This window comes from Gadus chalcogrammus, chromosome 6, assembly GCF_026213295.1.
Source record: "Gadus chalcogrammus isolate NIFS_2021 chromosome 6, NIFS_Gcha_1.0, whole genome shotgun sequence".
NCBI classification, from domain to species: Eukaryota; Metazoa; Chordata; class Actinopteri; order Gadiformes; family Gadidae; genus Gadus; species Gadus chalcogrammus.
Window position 1 is genome coordinate 10,255,126 of NC_079417.1, and position 7,800 is coordinate 10,262,925.

General features: G+C 44.7%; 1 protein-coding gene across 6 annotated transcripts in view; it reads right to left on the bottom strand.

Annotated features, from left to right (window-relative positions):
- The window catches only part of rhobtb4 (Rho related BTB domain containing 4), a 34,326-nt gene extending 31,191 nt beyond the window's left edge, over window positions 1-3,135 (bottom strand). For 2 of the 6 annotated variants that reach the window (XM_056591667.1, XM_056591662.1), the window contains exons 1-2: window positions 2,670-2,955; window positions 2,088-2,215 (exon numbers count right to left, since the gene is read on the bottom strand). The gene's annotated coding sequence lies outside the window, so the exon portion shown is untranslated. The other 4 variants (XM_056591664.1, XM_056591666.1, XM_056591665.1 and 1 more) reach the window with 4 other exon arrangements.
- Window positions 3,136-7,800: the final 4,665 nt, after the last annotated feature.

The following is a 7,800-nucleotide window of genomic DNA, read 5'->3' on the forward strand; positions in this document are numbered from 1 at the left end:
TGTACGCCCCAGTGCCCCCCTCTGTTGTTCTCCGCTACCTCTCTTTCTTCCTCTTTTCTTCTTATTACGGGGGAAGAGGCCAACTTTGCCTCCTTGAACTTTCACAGCTCTCCCTCTGCTTTCTGCAAACGCATTCTTTGCACACGGACTCCCTGTTCAAAAACAACCATGGAGGCAGCCAGTGAGCGCCAGAGGAAGGACAGGAGACACAAAGAAAAAGATGTATAATCACCTCCAAACAACGGGCCTCTCTCTATCTAAAGTATGATGATTATATGTGTGTCTGCGTGTGTGTGCTCATGTTTACGATTGTGTGTTGTCCAGGGTGTACGTGTTTTTGTTTGTCTGGGTCTTTGTGCCTGTACAGTGCGTGTCGGAAAAGGGCATGTGACTGTATGTGTGTGTGTGTGTGTGTGTGTGTGTGTGTGTGTGTGTGTGTGTGTGTGTGTGTGTGTGTGTGTGTGTGTGTGTGTGTGTGTGTGTGTGTGTGTGTGTGTGTGTGTGTGTGTGTGTGTGTGTGTGTGTGTGTGTGTTTGTCTGCCTGCACACATGTGTGTGATTGTTGTAACACACAGCAGCACATAGTCTCAAATGAGCTGCTTCCCAGCTGTGCAGCGTTAGACCACCGTCTCCTATACAGCAGCTAGGAATGTTTGGTGTGCAACTCCGCTGGAAGTCCCCTATCCCAGTCCACTCTACACCTCTATCCCAGTCTATTACTCTAGCTCCTCTATCCCAGTCTATTACTCTAAACCTCTATCCCAGTATATAACGCTACACCACTGTCCCAGTCCATTACTCTACACCTCTATCCCAGTATATTACTCTACACCTCTATCCCAGCCTATTACTCAACACCTCTATCCCAGTCTATTACTCTACACCCCACCACTCTCCACCCAAACACTCATTGGACCCCACCACTCCCTGGACCTCACCACTCACTGGACCCCATCACTCACTGGAGCCCACCTCGTATCTAGGGAACCAGAGGGCAGAGGAAAGGTTGCATCTTGACCGGGGAAAAATCACCCTTATCCATCCGTTGTTTCTAAAACGTAGCACTTCGAGCAGTTTGTTTATTTGTTGAATTGTCTGAACTCGCATGATTCTGGATTCATTGTTGAATACACTTATTGTAAGTTTCTTTTCGAGAAATGCGTCTGCTAAATAAATGTAATGAAATAATAGGGAAGGGTCAGCGCTGACACAGAATGGTTCGAATTCCGCAGATTACGGAAAAACGCACAAAGGGGGACAGTGTGGAGGAGGAACTGATGTCACCCGCTTAAGACCACCCCGTACCGCCTCACACTCGTAAAGCTGCACCAGTTCGTAAGCACACACAGAGCAAACGCACAAGTAATGGAAGGGGAAACAGGAAAAATAAAACTGTTTGAGGGATTGTCAGAACAGCTGATAAAATGATTGATCCGATGTTTCCTGCTATGTGGTTCATGTGCTTGCTGTGCAGTGGGCTATTGTTTTGAGTCAGGGGAATTCAATGAAGTGCATGAGTGACGCAACCTTTCTGTTTGTCAACTTCGAAGGACAAAGTGCCATGGATTTTTCAAATTGCATTTGTGAGGATGCAGACTTGCACAGACTACAGAAAATTTAATGAACCGTGCTATAACACTTCAGGAAACAACACTGGAGGGGTTTTTCTTTGAAGGCACGTGTTTAGTTTGGACGCGTTACTCAAAAACGTCTTTCAAAATAAAAGTTTAAAAGTTTGTGAAATTGACTGCAAACAAGCTTATATTGATACTAATATATTGGAATATAAAATATTCCTTTCTGTTAATATAAAACAGTTTGGGATAGCAACAGCAAAAATAACACTAAGAAAACTTTGGCTTCACTTATGGGATACCCTACCATCTCTGTCGTTTATAGCCTATAAGTTAACAAGGCATATCGTGTATGCATGTGCTTTATCTCCACAGTAAACTTGTGTAGCCTATGTTTTTCCACATCAACTTTATATAATTCAATCTCAAACCAAGTGTTGTTCTGGTAAGCGCACCAATCGCTAAATCACAAAGACACATCGACATGGAATATGAATATGAAAAGTTACTCACCTTCAAAAAGCATGCAGTCCCACTAAAATGTGCGAGGGATATCTCTTTAAGTCGTCGGCTGGTCACACCTTCTGTCTTTAATTTCACTTTGGGTTTAACGCTCGTTCATTGCTCTCGATCCCATTGAACTAGAAGACACAACACACGCGCACACACGCACGGGCAAACATGCACACAAACACACACAAAGTCAGAGGATTTCTCTGGATGGCATCACCTTAGAAGATCCTTTTTTTTTTTTTTTTTTAAAGTTGCGCTGTAGGAACGGGGACGTCCTTAAACGATCGCCCCTTTTTAAAGAAAGAAACCAATAAATAAAAAGAGAAACTCGCAAACACTTACGACTTTTATCAAAACAGACGCCAAATTGGCTGGGAAAGACTTTACTGAAACCACAAACGGCATAACACGATAGAACCCTAATGATCTTGTCTGTCCTGCTGCCGGTCTCAGACTCTGAATGTCTTGGTAGCCTGTGGTGCTGATGGGAGTTCTTTTTTTCCCCTTCCCTTCCCTTTGTTGTTTCTGTCACACCTAGACGGGAGCTTTGAGAATCCTTGCCCCGGACGATTGTCGCCTTACCCGTTCCCCAGCAATGCTGACCTCTGCGCCTCAATAAAAAAAAAGGAATATTGACTTGCCATATCTGTAGCCTAATATGCTGTCGCTCAAAGACAATGTATTCCCTCGCATACCCACGGAAGTTCGAGAAACGCATTCCTCTTTTCGTGCTTTAATGAGCCTGTATTGTAGGCTGGTCCTACTTTATAAAAAAATATATAAAAAAATACAAAAAATCCTTTGTTTGTGTCTTAGATTCCGCCATTAATTCAGTCGCACTTTGACGCGTGTGTTCAGCGTGTGCCTTTACGAGCGCTTCTCACCAAATCCTCGCCAGAAGTTTAGTCCTCGCTGGAGGGGTCGCTGCTGTCTCTCTTTCTGTCGCTCTCCGTCTCTGTATGTGTGGTGGCAGAGCCACTTATGCACCACTCTGGACCAGACATCGACCAACGCAACCGCTGCCTATCAACGAGCACCGTGACGACAGCTCATTGCCAGTCACTCTTACGAGCACCCCCCTCCAGCCCCCTCCTTTCATTCATAAAGTGGAGAGGCCGGCCCCGAGACAAGGCTGTGCATTTAAATGATGGGGAGTTGCACACAGAACAGCTGGTTGAATTTGGAGCAGTGAAATGTAGCGTGGGTCAGAATTGAAATGTTAACTTGAACTTTTAAAAATCTGACTTGTCGACATTAATCTAAAACAATATAATCGGGACCCCCCCTTTATTCTTCAATAATTAAGGGTTACCTCTTTCTTTCTTTCTCTGTCTCTTTCCCTCTCTATTATAGGCCTATCTATTTTTATATCTCACACATGCACACACACAGTCATGCAAATATTCACAACTGATTGTATCGGCTTTACTGATTATTGCACATATCTAACATACTTTACTTAACTGTCGGAAAATGCAATCTTGCAGCAATCCCCCACCTTGGTGGACATCCCAGTTGGTTCTGATGTTATCAGACACGTTCTCAACTTGTCTATCTGTTCCTACGTGTCCATTCACTAATGAATTTGACGCATGAGTCATATGCATTGGGACCTCGCTGGATCCCTCTTAATACTCAGTAGCTTTTTTCTTTGATTAATATATATATATATATATATGTATATATATACTGGACATTTAGGAAATGTGTTCAGCCCTGCTCTAATGTATCCGCCTGCAGTCCTGTTTCATCAACCTTCCCTACTTGTAACTCAATCAGGATGTCGGGATGATTCTGTGCTCATTCATCCTATGGACCAGAACCTAAGTACCATTGTGGTTTCCTACATACAGTGAGGGTACGGTCTTACCGATTATGCATAGGGCTTATATGACCTTGTTCCTTGTTTTCCTGAATGTAAGCTGAGGCTAAATTCACATCTAACAATGGATAGATCTCTTACCCTTACCTGTTAGATCTTATCAGAAGGTCAGTTTGCATGACGCACTACCTCCTTCCATGCACATCAAACATAACCTTTATGTTTCTCTATGTCTCTCTATGTTCAAGATGCCTGTTCAGGAGATCACCTTAAACCACTGTGGTGACGGGAGAAACCTCCAGTGGGACTTGCTACTGCTTCATCTGGCGTGTGTATATTTGATCCCAAAGCCTGGACCTCAGGTTATGACCAGCAGGCCATGAGAAAACATACTGTTTATCAAAACGTTCACGTGATATTTTCCGTGCTGCACTTAGAAATAGCCTAGGCAATGGCAATTTTTGCACAAAATAAACACTTTTAAAGATACACTTTGTGTCCTATCATTGATAAATGCTGCTGATCACTGCCTTTTTTCAGGGTGTGTGTGTGTGTGAAGTGTTTTTGTGGCAGGTGCACGCGTTCCTGTGTGGTTGTGCGTGCGTGTGCATGCGTGTGCGTGCTTGCGTGTGTGTGTGCGTGCGTGCATGTGTGTGCGTGCATCTGTGTGTCCATGCAGTGCTCTCTAGAAACGGTACACCCTGGGTCATATGATTGTGTGCACAGTCTGTTCATTTACCCACACTCATCAGCCTCTTTGTCCCCTCTCACCTCCATGCTGCTCACACACAGGTGGACGGTGAACTTTTATCTCAATGTGTCTTCTGCAGCACTTTTTTTACACCAGCGCCATTGCCCTCTGCCGCAGTGCTATTGATGCTGCCCTGGGGCCACAATTGGGAGACAATGGACATCTCCAAACAGTTCACCCTACTGTCTATCTGTCTGTCTGTCTGTCTGTCTGTCTGTCTGTCTGTCTGTCCCTTGCTGATCATAGAGGTGTAAGAGGCCTGTGTCAGCAGATTTTCTTTTTTAAAACAAAGAGATGCATTGTGCGTGTATGTGTGTGTTTGTTTGTGTGTGTGTGTGTTTGTGTGTGTGTGTGCATGAGTGGTTGTGTGCATTGCAACCACACTCATGAGTGCATAGACATACAGACACATTGGCAGACATACCTGCATACCCACAAACACACACACACACACGACACACACACATGCATGCATGTGTACGTACACCAACACAAGCACACACACACACACACACACACACACACACACACACACACACACACACACACACACACACACACACACACACACACACACACACACACACACTATTGATATTGTTATTGTGTGACTCAGATCAACTAACCACACTGGTAGGGTGGGTTCACACCCTTTGTCCACTGCCCACAATGACTTATGACAGTGGGTGTGAACCGACCACAATAGCTTTCCATTCACCTCAAAGCCTCTTCATTCTTGGACAGATCCCACAAAGCACTGGCACAGGACTACCAACTGTAGTCCACTGGCCCTGCTGGGTGTTCCTCTCTTTCCCTCTGACATCACAGCCCCACAGCAAGGGCATGGCTGAGCACAAGGTCAGCCTGTTTGAGTCATCACAGTCACTAACACAGGGAGATTAGTGGGACTTGAAACATTTACTCCAGGAAGATACGGTTCAGGAAAACCAGAGAGGCAGACTATCCCCTACAGGAATGTCACCGGGAGGTCAGTCCGTCCGGTACATCAGGTTAAGATGAAACTGCCGCTGTTTGATGTTTGTTGTTTGTTGTCATGAGTAACTTATGCGGAAGTTAGTATGAATGAATTTCCTGCATTGAATTACAAGCAACAAGGAAGGTGGTTAAACTGCAGCCAACCAAGGACATGATACTCATTATATCACTCCCATGGCGCACAATGGGGAAGAAAGACAAATGATTGTTATAAAATAACAGATACTTGTGTATCTGTTATTTTTAGGTGCATTGGCGTGTCTTAGCTGATTAGTCTGTCAGGTCGGATTAGCTCTCGAGGTTGAATTACATATCCTAGTTCGACTCCGGCTCCTCCCAGCTGATTGTCGAGTTGTCCCTGACTAGCCGGTTGTCACCTTGCATGGTTGACTCAGCTGTATACGTGTGCGTTTAATACTTGTATGGTTGACTCAGCTGTATGTGTGTGTGTGTGTGTGTGTGTGTGTGTGTGTGTGTGTGTGTGTGTGTGTGTGTGTGTGTGTGTGTGTGTGTGCATATGTGTGTGTGTGTGTGTGTGCATATGTGTGTGTTTATCTGTGTGCATATGTGCATGTAATACTTGCATGCTTTACTCATCCATATATGTATATGTGTATGAATAGTTGTAAGTCGCTTTGGATAAAAAGCATCTGCTAAATTCCCTAAATATGGTGCATTTTTATTACAATGATACCTATTTTGCTTATAATTGTTGTTTTTGCTTTTGATATTATTATCATTGTTTTCTATTAATCAAAAATAGCCATGGTCTCCCCTAAAGGGCAGCATGTGTTTAACTGTGAGGGAGACTAATGCTCACAGCGAACATATGTGGGATCTCTGTGGGGCCAGGTGCCCTGCTGTCAGTCTGAAAGCAAGATCAAAAGGACAAATGACCCCTATGCCGCCCATCCACCCGTGCATCGCCCTGGCAACGGATGCTGCCTTACCCCCGCCCACTTTTCAAGCTCTGTCAATGTTTCCACCAACGCCAAACTCTCTGTTCCTGCTGGGCGCCCCTGAAACGCTATGAATAGCCGCTTGCTTCTGTCCCGAGCCGCCGTCGGCCCGAGCGGGCAAGTGGTCTCGACGAGGAGCGGCGCAGGGCTTCTGACCGGCGTCACGCACGGTCGCCATGGAAACAGGGATGAGTACAGCTCCCTGTGTCCTCCCGGTAACCATTGGTTGGGGTTTATTGAAGACGGAGAGAGAGAGAGCTAGAGAGAGGGAGAGAAAGATAGTTATTTTATCTCTCCATCTCCCTCCTTGGTGCTTTCCTCTATTTCTGTATCTCCTTATATCAGCTCTTCTCAAGCACGCTGCTTTTTTTTTTGTTCACCACCTGGTTTCTCTTTCTCTTTGTCTCTCCCTCCCACCTCTCTTTGTCCCTCTCTCACACAGATAAACTCACACGCACACACACATCCGCTACATAACGCACTTTAGATGGGAACTTGTCAGAGGGGAATATGAGATTAGAGAGTTTCCATCCGGGTAGTTGATGTGTTTATATGATGTGTTAGCGGAGTGCAAACCCCAGCTGTCATCCCTTCTACCTCTGTTTCCTGTATTAGTGGATCAACCTGCAGGACTACTTTGTTCCCACACATACTAATGACCATAGCAGGCAGAATATTTACTTTATATCTTTAGTTACAATACAACCAAAACATTCAGTGAGGACCTCAGAAGCATTTGCCTTCATCCAAAAATATTGTTTAAGCGTACTTATAATCATAATGTAAAAATGTATCAACTCAATAAATAAGTATTAATTAATAAATTAATATACTGGAACATTCATGACGGCATAATAAACCAACAAGTAAACATCTCATAAAGCTTTAATAAATCAAACAATGTCAATAGGGGTTGGCTCACACCTGACAGACAAACACAAGCTACCAAACCAATAATAATACACAATGCATGACCATGAGGAGCTGTGTCTGATTGCTCAGTGCACCCTAACTTCCTCTGCTCTTCTGCTGCCCCCTCTTCCATTAGAGGCTGCGGTCAGCTGGGCCCCAGGAAGCCTGTGTGGGTCAACGGGGCTTTTCCGTGAGCAGACGTCCGCCTGGTTAACTGAGTGCAGTGTAGGTCTTTCCGCTTCATGTATCACTTATGTGTTTGATCACATATCG